This window comes from Podarcis cretensis (genome assembly GCF_951804945.1).
Source record: "Podarcis cretensis genome assembly, chromosome: 15".
NCBI classification, from domain to species: domain Eukaryota; kingdom Metazoa; phylum Chordata; class Lepidosauria; order Squamata; family Lacertidae; genus Podarcis; species Podarcis cretensis.
In genome coordinates this window covers 653,644-666,335 of record NC_137185.1, presented here as the reverse complement: position 1 = coordinate 666,335, position 12,692 = coordinate 653,644, and the positions used below count along the sequence as shown (strand labels likewise).

The 12,692-nt window shown below is 52.6% G+C and overlaps 2 long non-coding RNA genes across 4 annotated transcripts; one reads left to right on the top strand and one right to left on the bottom strand.

Moving 5' to 3' along the window:
• Positions 1–689: 689 nt before the first annotated feature.
• Positions 690–8,195, top strand: LOC307204337. 3 transcript variants are annotated; one of them, XR_013833605.1, is made up of 4 exons: positions 690–795; positions 2,268–2,460; positions 4,364–4,458; positions 8,099–8,195. It is a non-coding gene; the product is annotated as an uncharacterized lncRNA (long non-coding RNA). The 3 variants fall into 3 exon arrangements; XR_013833606.1 differs by having other exon boundaries at positions 690–811; XR_013833607.1 differs by lacking the exon at positions 690–795 and having other exon boundaries at positions 2,008–2,460.
• On the bottom strand, positions 8,027–12,639 carry LOC307204349. Its single transcript, XR_013833624.1, has 2 exons — positions 12,132–12,639; positions 8,027–8,339 (listed from the first exon to the last, which is right to left on the bottom strand). It is a non-coding gene; the product is annotated as an uncharacterized lncRNA (long non-coding RNA).
• Between the last annotated feature and the right edge of the window lie 53 nt (positions 12,640–12,692).

Sequence of the window (12,692 nt, the reverse complement as noted above, 5' to 3'; positions counted from 1 at the left end):
CTGTTGTTCCCCATCCTCTGGTATTCAGAGATAGACTGTCCCAGGACATGAAGGTTCTGCTATCACAATAGACCTTTGTAAGAAGAGCCCTGCTGGATCAGGTCAAAGGGGGCCCATCTAGTCCAGCATCCAGTGGCTGAACAGATGCCCATTATGGGATGCTCGCAAGCAGGATTCAAGCGCAAGAGCTCGAACTCTCCCCTCCTGCGATTTCCAGCAACTGGGATTCAGAAGTATCGCAGTCTCCGACTGCGGGGGCAGAGCCTAGCCATGAATGAATCTGTTGCTCATTCTTAAAAATGAATAACTAAACCCCACAAAAGCGCAGGGCGTTAGAGAAGGCAGGTGTCTCGAACTCTTCGCTTCCGGGTGTGTGGGGGGGGGAGAAGAGCCGGGGGGGGGAATCAAAGGAAGGGAGAGGTCCCTCTCCTTCTTCCATCCCCAGATCTTCCTCTTATATTCAACACCCACCCCATCAACAGCCCCCCGTTCAGGAGATTCTCGCTTCCTTCATTCTCGCTGGGCATCTCGGAGTGGAAAGGGAGGGAGGCGAAGAAAGATATTTTTTGGGAGGTGGGGGTCTGGTCTGACGGATGCTTATGCCTAGGGAGTTGGGGGGGGGAGAGAAAGGCAGGTCGCTGCCGCCCTGCGCCAAGCCAGCCCTCCCCCTTCAGCCAAGCGGACACGGGGGGGGGGAGGTAGAGAAGCGGATGGCTGGCTGGCGCTCCCCCCCCCCCGCCCATCGCTTCCGGCGGCGCAGCAGCCCCTTCCAGCCAGTTCTTGTTCCGGCTCAAGGTGAATGGAGCGGCAGGTAGGCTGGTGGGGGCGGGAAAGAGAGGGAGGGGGAGGGAGGGAGAGAGAGAGAGAGCTGCAGCAACGTCTCCCCCGCCCCCCGCAGGAAAAAGAGAGGAGCGAACGCCAAGCAGACGCAATGCAACAGGTGGCGGATCCGCAGGAGGAAGAAATTGGGGGGGGGGGGGAGTCAGAGGCATCATCTAACCAGCTCCAAGCTCAGTTGCGTGGAGGGGGGGCTCTAGGGATGAGCCAGCCCCCTCTGCGCGCCCCGCATCCAGGCGCTCCTCATCCGCCCCCCCCCTTCAATGCCGGCAGCTTCCCCTTAGCTGGGCTTTTTGCGGGAGAGGGTAAGTTGGCAAGGCACAAGGGGGGGGCAACGCCCGAAACTCTGCCGTGTCTCCCCCCGCCCGCTTATTATAATGGCCAATGCCTCTCTGGTCCCATTCACGTAGGAGGGGGCGTCTCTGTTCCATCTGTGCCCCCCCCCCCACTGAAATAGACGCCCCCGCCACATCCCTGGTGGGGAAAGTCGGTCCCGATTCAAGACCTACTTCCTCTCCTTTGATGGGGGGGGGGGAGGTAGGTAGTCAGTCGCTGCCCGGACAAGCGCCACGTGTTTGGCACGGGAACCAATCGACTCCGGGCGAGTCACGCTGTGGGACCCCCGCGCACCTCTCCCCACAAACCGCCTGGGACGGGACTCTGTTGGAGGCGAGTCTACGTCGCGGAGCAGAGAGAGAATAAGTGGGGGCTCCCTGACACACACACACCCCACTCTTGAAAGCGGCGATAAGCCAGTCTTGCAATGGGGAGAGAGGGTCAGAGCTGGATTGGTAGGAGGCAGCCCATTCTGCGCTTACCTGTGCCTCGACGGGGCGTCCTTCCCGTCCATCCGCCCGCCGGCCCTTCTCCCCTCCATCTCTCCGCGCCGGAGCCCCCTTTTTCCTCTCCCGGCTTTGGAGGGAGAAGCGCCGGACTCCGTCGGCGGTGCAGGCTCCGGAGCTGTGTCTGCAGCCGTCGGGCTTTTTATAGAGTCCGGCTCGTAGTAACGGGGACCTCGCGGCTCATTCATAGAAAAGAATCAACCTACACAATGACGTGAGCACGACGTCAGCGGGAAATTTAGGGAACGGGCAGAGGCAGCTATTTATATCACCGGGAGGGGGGGGGGAGAGAGAAAGGGAGAGAAAGAGGGGCGGGGGAGAGAAACTAGCCAGCCAGAGAGGGGGGATTTATGGGGGGGACGGACTCTAAGTGGGTCTCCTTAGCATCAGTTTGCTACATGACACTCCTGATACCCATCTAAACGACGGGGGGGGGGGAGAGAGAGAAAGAGAGAGCTTTATAGACCTCTGAAACTGCCAGATTCCCCGGTCTTGGCACACACACACACCCTCCAGGGGGGCACCCACCCCCCTGGCATGTGCCAAGATGCACCCGAGTGGCAAAAAACTCACGAAGTCTTAACTCAGATCTAGGAACACAGGAAGCTGGCTGAGGCTGAGTCACCAACTGGTCTATTTAACTCCATATCGCCAACACGGACTGGCGGTGTCTCCCCGGGGGTCTCCAGAAAGCGGAGGTCTTACCGCCAGCTCAGCAGAGACTGGATCTGGGAAAGGAGGTGCCGGGACAGTGAGCTGCAGCCCCTCCCCTAAAAATTAGGTAAGCTTCATGACTCTAAATAAAGGGCTGGTTTATTGCAAACCGCCTCATATACTGAATCAAATCAGTCGGCTCGCTATTGCCAACACAGACTAGCAGCAGTCAGTCAATCGATCGTTTTATTTTTAGGCCGCCTTTCCAAAGTTAAAGCTATACTCCAGGTGGTCGACAACATATAAAAATCACATAATTACGAACATAACAAAAGTAGTCTGTGAACAATGAATAAAACATCAGAAAGCACGTAGCCAAATTGAACAACTTCCACATAAATCATAAGAAGATGGAAAATAAAGATACAAAAAGTATCAGTAACAACAACAACAACACACACACACACACACACACACACACACACACACACACACACCCAAACCCCCTAAACAAACCCCCCCACCCCAAGAGTCTGTTCAGCATTCTCAGCTTTTGCAGCTGGAGTCAGTCCGAGGGCTGCCCTCCCAGGCCTGGTAGGAAAAGGCCTGCAAGGCAGAGAGCAGGTCTCCCAGGACTTGCAGCCAAGAGCAGCAGCTCTTCTGGGTTCCGGGCAGGGGGTCTCTCCCCTGACCCTGCCTGGAGATGCCACTGGGACCCTTCTGCATGCGAAGCAGGTGTTCTGCACCCCTAAACTACAGCCCCTCCATACAGGAAGTTGTGCTGTGCTCAGTCTGACTACTGGTCCATCTAGCTTAGCACTGCCAGCACTGATTGGCAGCAGCTCTCCAGCGTTTCAGACTGAAGTATTTCTGCAGAGCTACCGGGGGATATTGGGGTTTGCAGTGCATGGTTAAGCTGTGGAACTCCCTCCCACAGGATGTGGAGGAGATGGCTTTAAAACAAATTCATGGGGGAAGCGAGGGCTGTGGGGGGCTCCTCCAAACCAGGCTGGCTCTGCTCCTCCATGGTCTAAGGCAGGCACCCCCAACCTGCGACCCGCCAGATGTTTTGGCCTACAACTCCCATGATCCCTAGCTAACAGGACCAATGGTCAGGGGTGATGGGAATTGTAGTTCAAAACATCTGGAGGGCCGAAGGTTGGGGATGCCTGGTCTGAGGCAGCAGCGCTTCTGAATCCCAGTGGCTGAAACCCACAGGAGGGGAGGGGGCCCTTGGGCTTGAGTCTTGCTTGTGGGTTTCCCTTGGTGGCTGCCTGGCCCCTGAGCCGTGGAAAGGGGCATGGGGGCACTGGTGGGGCAGGAGAAGAAATGCCCTGCCACACGAAGGGCACAGACATTTCGGGCCAAAGATTCCCGTGCTGCAGGAGGTTGGACTAGATGGCTCTTGTGGGCCCTCCCAACTCTGCCAGTCTATGATTCCAGCCTCCTCCAATTTCCTCCGCTCAGGATCACACAGCTAAACAGCACTGGGGGCATGGAGACTCCAGGAAGCCGGCTGCAGCAACCCAGCCAGATGGGCGGGGTATAACTAATAAAATTATTATTATTATAAGCAGCCCTATACCAAGTCGGGACGCGGGGGGCGCTGTGGGTTAAACCACAGAGCCTAGGATTGCCGATCAGAAGGTTGGCGGTTCGAATCCCTGTGACAGGGTGAGCTCCCGTTGCTCGGTCCCTGCTCCTGCCAACATAGCAGTTTGAAAGAATGTCAAAGTGCAAGTAGAGAAATAGGTACTGCTCCAGCGGGAAGGTGAACGGTGTTTCCGTGCGCTGCTCTGGTTCGCCAGAAGCGGCTTAGTCCTGCTGGCCACATGACCTGGAAGCTGTATGCCGGCTCCCTTGGCCAATAAAGCGAGATGAGTGCCGCAACCCCAGAGTCGGCCATGACTGGACCTAATGCTCAGGGGTCCCTTTACCTTTACCTTTATACCAAGTCAGCCCATTGGTCCTTCTCACTCACTGCTGCACGGACTGGCAGCAACTCTCCAGGGTTCTAACCCTACCTGCAGATGCCATTGGGGATTGAACCAGGACCTTCTGCATGCAAAGCAACTGCTCTCCCACTGAGCTACAGTCCACAGATGTGATGCAATGGATCATCTAGGTAAGCTTTCTCTATATTATGTCTGGGGCTCATGGGAGTTGTGGTTCAAAACCTCTGGAAGCCAGTCGGTTGGCCAAGGCTGATTTTGGTCCACCTCAGTCTGTTTCCAGGCCAAGAAACCGCCTGAGTCATCCGAGTGGGTGATCAAGACTCCCAGCCCTTCTGTAGGTTCTGGATAGCTCCTCCAAGATGGGAGCTGGAGGGGTCATGTTTGGGTGTGGCTCTGCTCCTACCTGCCGGGGGTTCCAGAAAGTGGTGCTGGGCCTGGTCTTGCTGCTGCTGCTCAGCACCAAGGACCTGTTGCTATGGACCTCTGCAGGATGCCACCCTCTCCTACATGCGCATGAGACCTTGTGGAGTGCCTGTCCAGTGTTTGCGGCTGAGCCATCAGCATTTCCTGCACTCCCACACCTAAAGGATCAGATCCGCCATCTGGAGGCACCCCTACATCAGAGGTGGGAAACCGCCTCTGATGTCGGTTCGGAAACCTCAGCTGGTGCAGAATTTGGCAGCCAGGTTGCCCACCAGGGCGAAACGGTTTGAGCATATGACGCCATTGCTGGCCTGGCTGCACTGGCTGCTGGTCAGTTAATGGGCCCCATTCAAAGTGCTGGTTTTGACCTATAAAGCCTTAAAGGGTTCAGGACAGCAATACCTCAAGGACCGCCTCTCTTCCATATGAAACGACCTGGACCATGAGATCATCTTCTGAGGCCCTTCTCCATGTGCCTCTGCCGCAAGAGGTCCAGAGGGTGGCAACACAAGAACGGGGCCTTTTCTGTGGTGGCTCCCCCTTTGTGGAATGCTGACCCCCCTTTGGCTGATTAAACTGTCTATGAACTTTTAAACGGGTGGGTATTGTTTCTGTTTGTTGCTATTGTATGTATTTTTGTGTTTTTATATTGTAAGCCACCTCAGATGAAGAGTGGTAGAGAAATTTAATAAAACAAAAACAAAAATCTGGCCTCCAGATGTTGTGGGAGTTCGAGAAGATCTGGAGGCAGCCACAGGTCCTGCGACCCCTGTCCTTCATCACTGGAGACAAGAGCAGCCTCTGTGGCATCCAGGAGCATTCGTCAGATAGGACAGCGTTGTGTAGTGGTTAGAATGTCAGAATAGTACCTGGGAGAGACCAGGGTTCAAATCCCCTGGGTGTGGCCTTGGGGAAACAGGCACTGCTTCTCAGCCAAACCAACCTTGCAGGGTTGCTGTGGGATTAAATGAGGAGAACCATTTTGAGCTCCCGTCAGGGGTGGAAATGTGGGGTATAAATGCAATCAATCAATCAATCAATCAAGATGAGACCAGTGCCCTTTTGGGACAGCGATAGCTTGACCACAGTCATCCAGGCTACTGCAATGCATGTCATGTGGGGCTGCCCTTGAAGACTGCCTGGAAACTGTCACAAGTTCAAAATACAGCTGCTGGACTTCCTTCTGGGAATGGACTGAGTGGGAAGGTGGGAGGCTGGGCCCGTGGCAATAATAATAATAATAATAATAATAATAATAATAATAATAAATTTTATTTATACCCTGCCCTCCCCAGCCAAGACCGGGCTCAGGGTGGCTAACACCAGGTATAAAAACAATTGATTAAAATACAACTTAAAAACAAGGTTAAAATACAACATTAAAATGCAGCCTCATTTCAGTAGAAACTCAAATCAAAAACTTTTTGGGAATGAAAACGTCAAATCTTCACCAAGGCCAACTATCCAGACTGGTCCTACGTGGGCCAGAAAAAAGCCAGGGAAGTCCCCAAATAGGAGTTCCATCACAGAAGGGGAAAGGAAAAAGGAAAGAGCGGGAGGGGATCAAGTTGATTCCAAGCCAAAGGCCAGGCGGAACAACTCTGTCTTACAGGCCCTGTGGAAAGAAATCAGATCCCGCAGGGCCCTGGTCTCATGAGACAGAGCATTCCACCAGGCCGGAGCCAGTGTTGAAAAGGCCCTGGCTCTGGTTGAGGCTAATCTGACTCCCTTAGGGCCTGGGACCTCTAGGGTGTTGCTAGTTATGAGGCATCTAATCATAGCCTGCATTTTTCTTAAGGCTTGATCAGGGCCTGTATTTTAAAATGAGCTTAAAGATTTTCAAATGTTCATGCCAGGCAGAAGACCAGCTGCCTAAGAACCTTGGCAAAATGTTTATTCTCCTGGACAAGGGGGCCCCCTGATTTATAGCAGAAAACAATTCTCAAAGTCGTAAAAAGGGAATTACAGGCTGACAGCCAAGGTTACACTGACCCTACATATTACAGAAGATAAAAAAGCAGAGATAAACATAATTAAGAGTGGGTAAATAGTAAAATAAAACCATGTGCCTCCCATTAAACTTGAGCCATATTTTCCTAAGGTTGAAAGGTCAAGAGCAGTGAAAAAGGCAACTGGCTTGGCTGGAGAAGAGGTTTTCTTTCTATTTTATTTTGAGGCTGTAAAATGTTCCTTCCTTTTTTACTTTGAGAAGGTTTATTCTTCTAAAAGGCTATCTATGTTATGTATTAAATATATTGGCTTAAATGTAATTATGCAAAGGAATTAGAAGCTAAGAAATGTTAAATCCTTATGCTAGATTCTTATTTCATATAGTTGGAAGAGATCACAGGGGCCATCAGCCACCAGCCCAGCCCCCCTGCCAAGCAGGAAACATCATTAGAGCACACATATGGTTATCTGTTTAAAGACCTTCAAGAGAAGGAGATCTTTCAATGATGATGTGAACTCAAGATCCTTGACATCTGTTTAAGATAAAAATTTAAGATTAAACCATTTGTTTTGGAGGGCAATAGGGCGAGGTGAGCTGGTAATTAAGGTTCCTTGTTGAGACATATGTAAGATATATTACTACTTATTTGTCATTTATAGATAGAAGAATATATATCTTTTTGTTTCCCATAAAAGGGCATGAGGAAATGGGTGTATCTTTTGTGATTGATTCTAGCAAACAGCCAATAGGAATTTCAACCAGGCTGATTGGACAGAGGCAGCCACAGGAGGAGCAAGGGGGCTGGATTAAGGAAATATAAGTGCTGGCCAGAATGGCAGGAGGCCAGGCCAGAGCTTGGTAACCATATACCACTGTGCCTCATATTTATTTGTCTGACAAATAAATTATTATTTTAATTTCTCTATTGCTGCGTTGAATATTTCATTCCAGCTAAGCGTTAACCACAAGCAGGGTGCTACAGTTATGGCCCTTAAGGTTCTCCCTGGGGCATACCGGGAGAGGCGGTCCCATAGGTACAAGGGTCCTAGGCTGTGAAGGGCTAGAGGTTGGTGCTTTTAAGCCCCCCACAGCTTGGGGTCATTGTACCAGAATGGAGATCTGCCGCTCCCAGCTCAACCCAGGTCTTGTGGAAGCGCTGCTGCAGCTGCCCCAGTTGCCATGGGTGTGTGAGAGGCAGAGCGAGGGGTACCTGGAGAGAACGTGTTTTGGATGACGATGCTACCTGGTTTATGGGTTCTCAGCCTGGGTGCCTGCAATGTCACTATCCGACCACCAGGCGATGAATTCTGAAACTCCTTTAGAACAATGCATTTATGCTGCTGAGTAGTAATCCTTGTACTGCGTTCATTCACTTACGTATTTATTTAAAACACAGCATGCTGGAAGGTTCCGGAAGCACTTTTTTTTTTACACAGAGTTAAACTCTGGAACTCCCTCCCTCAGGAGCCAGTGATGGTCAGAGGCAGAAATGCTTCTGAATGGCCATTTCTGGAAGCCACAGGTGGAGATAAAGTTGGTGGGCTTGGTTTCCTACTTGCAAGTTTCCCATTAAAGGCATCTGGTTGGCCACTGCGAAAACAGGACACTGGACAAGAAGGGCTCTTCTGAAGTACCTCTGCCCATCTTTCCTTCAAAGGCCTGGAGGGCTAAAGGAGCCTGAAAGCAACAGCAAAACATGGTAAGGGTTTGTATTTTATTACAGACATAGTCCACCCATCCTGCCACTGCAAGACACCCTCCCTGAGTGAGACTCAGTTTTACTATGCTGAGAAAGGGACTTAAACGTCCCTATCCTCACACAGTCCAAGGCCCTACCCCTGTCTCTCCCAACAACCCAGTTCATCTCTTCCAGAAGTGGAAGGTTCCCAGAGAGACAGGCCTTTAATCTGACCCAGAAAGCCTAGGTCCTTCTCCTGCCCATTATAAATTCATAGGATTGCAGAGTGGGACCATGAGGGCCAGCCCCTTGAAACGCAGGAATCTTTGGCCCAACATGGGGTTCCAACCCACAGTCCTGAGATTAAGAGTCTCGTGCTCTACCATGTACCTCTGCATGGCAAGCATGCCTCTGAGAATGTGTCAAGTGCAGTTTCTGTGCCACGAGGAAAACATGACTAGCTCTCACTTAAGAAGCGGGGTGTTTGGGGGCAGGAAACATGGCTCATAAGATGCTTTAACCCCCAAACCTCTTCTCCTCCCGTTCAACCCTGACGGAGCCTCTGAAGAATTGCCAGCTGCAAGGCATTTGCAAACATGGAAGCCGCTTGGTATAAACCAAACAGAGTGCCATTCTCAGGGCTGGGGAACACCTGCTCCCCTAGATATTGCTGGATGACGACATGGATGGGGACCATCTCTGGCTTGCCAGATGTTTCTGGAGCCCCATCATCCCCCTGGCCAGCTGTTGGGAGTTGGAGTCTAACGAGATCTGGAGACCCCACTTGTGTTCACCTTCCTAAGACTACAACCTCCCATCATCCCTGGCTATTGGCCATGCTGGCTGGCACTGACTGATGGGAGTCGGAGTCCATCAACAACATCTGGAGGGGGGAGGCATGAACTCACCACCCCCTGTTATATATGGACCTTCTCTCCTCTTGTCTACCCCCGCCTCCCCTTCTCCTCTCCTCAGCTCTTCCTTTCCTGTCGGCCTCTGAAGTGGTTCTGTAAGACGCATTATGTGGGAGGCAGAGCCCATTATCTCTCAGATAAATGCAAGGCTCAGAGGCGGGAGAAGACAGTGATAGGCAGAAGGGAGGTGCCCCCCCCAGCCGCCTATTGAGAGAGGCAGAGAGGAACACTGGAATCTGCACCCAGGCATGTCTCATGCTTTTGGCTTGGCAATATCTGAGCCTGCCTCTTCACAAAGAGTTCTTTTGCAGGAGGAAATGCTTCCCATTTTAAAGATGGGGAAGTGGAGGCCGAGGACGAGCGACAGACCCAAGGCCACAAAACAAGGCCGTGTCCATGGTGGGGGGCACAGCTGAGTGGTAGAGCACCTGCCCGCATGCAGAAGGTACCAAGTGCAACCCCTGCCAGCATCTCCAGGTGAGACTACGAAAGTCTAAAATCCGGAGGGGCTGCTGCCAGTCAGTGCAACCAATATTGAACCAGATGGGCCTTGCATAAGGCAGCTCCCCAAACTAGATTTGTGCCCAGGAGTTTCTGACCTCCCACAAAAGCAAGCTCATAAAGTAGAACCGTCATATAGGCTTTTCAACGAAGAGCTAGAAATCCATAGAATCACAGAATTTTATTGTTGGAAGAGACCCAGAAGGGTTATTTAGTCCAACTCCCTGAAAAGCAGGAATTGTCAGACAGCAAGTTCAGGCCTACCTGGAAGCTGTGTGTAATTTATTTCATTCCCGCAAGATTCTGAAAGAGCCCACGTGGAAATAAAATGTGAGAACATGAGGATTTCTGGGTGGTCTCTCCCCACACCCTCTGAGATGTTTGCCCTCTCCAGAAGTAGTCTATCTAAATTCCTTAGGTTGCATGCAGTATTTGGCCACTGTGAGGAGACTGGACTAGGTGGGCCCCCTTTGGCCTAATCCAGTAGGCTCTTCTGACATTCCTATGGAACCTCCAGTTCCAAAGGCAGTCTATCAGGATTCCTAGTTTCTTAGGGGCAGCTGGCCACTGTGAGAAGAGGGTGCCGGGCTAGAGGCTCTCCCCCCAGGGTCCTGATCCAGGTGCTGCAAGGCTCTGCTCTGAGGTTCCCACTATTATTTCTCAGTGAGCCTAAGGAGGGGAAACCTGTCTTGGGGCTTCTGGAATGGAAGGAGTCTGTGGGACATGCACTGTGTGATGGGAGTTGTCATGTGGGCTGGAGGTTAAGGTGCGGGACTAGGACCAGGGAGAGCCAGGATCAGGTCCCCACTAGGTGGCCTTGGACATTCCTAGTCCTGCTTAGAGATGCTGTCAGGGGGTGAACCTGGAACCTTCTGTGTGCAAAGCAGGTGCCTGAATTCCAGTCCTCATGGCTCTGAATAAGGGGGTTATTTAAACAGGAACTTAGAAAGTTACATCTAGCTCAGTTGTGCACACACTGACTGGCAGAGGCCCTCCTGGTGCCTTCTGTGCTCGGGTCCTGCTTGCGGGTTTCCTACAGGACATTGGACTTCCTCAGAAGGTGGCAGACTCCACTGCTTCACTGGAGCAGAGACTGGATGGCCATCCCTCAGGGATGCTTTTACTGTGATTCCTGCATTGCAGGGGTTGGACTAGATGACCTTTGGGGGACCTCCTTCCAACTCTGCAGTTCTAGGATTCTGCGATTCTACCAGCTGCTGCAAACTGCAGGAGGAGAGAGGGCTCCCATGCTCAAATCCTGCCACAGGCAACTGTTCAGCCCCTGAGAGATGGGGATGCTGGACTAGATGGGCCCCTTTGTCCTGACCCAGCAGCCAGGCTCTTGTTCTCACGTACGTGTGTGTGTGTGTGTGTGTGTGTGTAGTGGGAGTTCTGTTAATAAAATCGAACAGACCTCCCCTCATCACCTCCTACTTCCCTTCCAGCCACAGCGTGACCCTTGGGTAAATACAATTGCCAGCGGGCGCCCAGCAAAACGGAGACTCGGGCTTTAATCTGGGATTAATCTATTCTCTTTTCTCCAAGTTACACGTGCCAACTCAACAAGGTGAGCGCTTCCTGCCTCTGGCAAAAGCTCCATCAACCCACCCACTGAAACTCCCCCCCCCAAGATACCAGTTCAGCGGAATGGTTTGTATGGCACTGTTACCGGCTTGGCTCCAAATGCAGCCAGGCGGCTGCTTTTCTCAATCTGGATCGAAGCCAGTTTGCATGCAGGGTGCGGGGGAAGGCATCGAAATGCAACGTTTCGGAAGAGCCGGCAGGGGAGGTACGGGATACATGCGAGTCGTGCTTAAAGCCGTGTGCCCAAACCAGCGGCGGATGCGGAATAAACCCGAGTGTGCGCGTGTGTATGTGTCTACACGGTCGAAGAGGACTCTCTCCTTTTGGGGTTTGACTTCGCTTAGCCAATGACAGGCTGGGACAGGATTCTGAGGACAGAGTAAAAGGGGTTACTGATATCTAGATGACACCCCCCCCACACACACACACCCAGCCTGATCCTAAGGAAGAGGCTCTTTTGAGGACTGGGGGCGCCAGAGTACTTAGAAGTAGATTAAGATGCCGTGGGGGGGGGGTGCGTTACGTTGCTAGCCTCTCATTATGCCTCATTCTCTCTCCCCCCCCTCTACTCTGCATGAAACACGCACAGCGGTTCTGAAAAGGGACTTTGGCGGGTGGCGGCAGATATTCCAGGAATCTTTTCTCTCTCCAGACACAACATCTTCTCCTTCCCCACCCAGGGTGGGGCGCCCACCCACAGCCCTGGGCAAAGCAGCAGCAGGAAGAAAGGGGCCGAGGTGGAGCACCAGCGTCCCCCCACCCCCCATAATCCTTAAATCGGAGAGCACACACCGTGGGGATAAGTCAGCGTGGGAGAAGGTGGATGGGCAGCAGGACAAGGAACTGCCAGCGCCACCCGAGGGTCATCGCCGGCTGGGTGACTGTGGGACTGTGGGAGGGGGGGGTCATCACAAGCCAGCCCCCTCCTGAGAAAAACTGGCGCTTTCTTCTCCCCACACCCAGCTCCAAGGGAAGCGTTAAAAATGCGCCCTGGGCTCTTAAAGTCGTGCCAAGGTGCTAGTCCGTAGGGGGGCTAAAAGTGCTATTTTACTCCAGCTCTGTTAACACAAAGCGTGGGGTGAGGCGGGGGGGGGGGGCTTTGTCAGCGGGCTATGACCTCCGCTCCCCACAGATAACACCGAAAAGGACAAATCACAAATTCCTGTCCTCGTCCCCCAGCGCCACAACGGTTCACCTTCCCAATTCCAGCTTCATTCCTATACTGCAATCTGCAAAAAGAAGCACCCCACCCCCCATTCCCGGCGTGTTTGCTGCGTGGAAACCATATCCGAGCCCCCCCCCCCCGGCAATTGCCTTCTCCCCGCTCCCGATCTTGTTTGTGTTGGAAGCTGC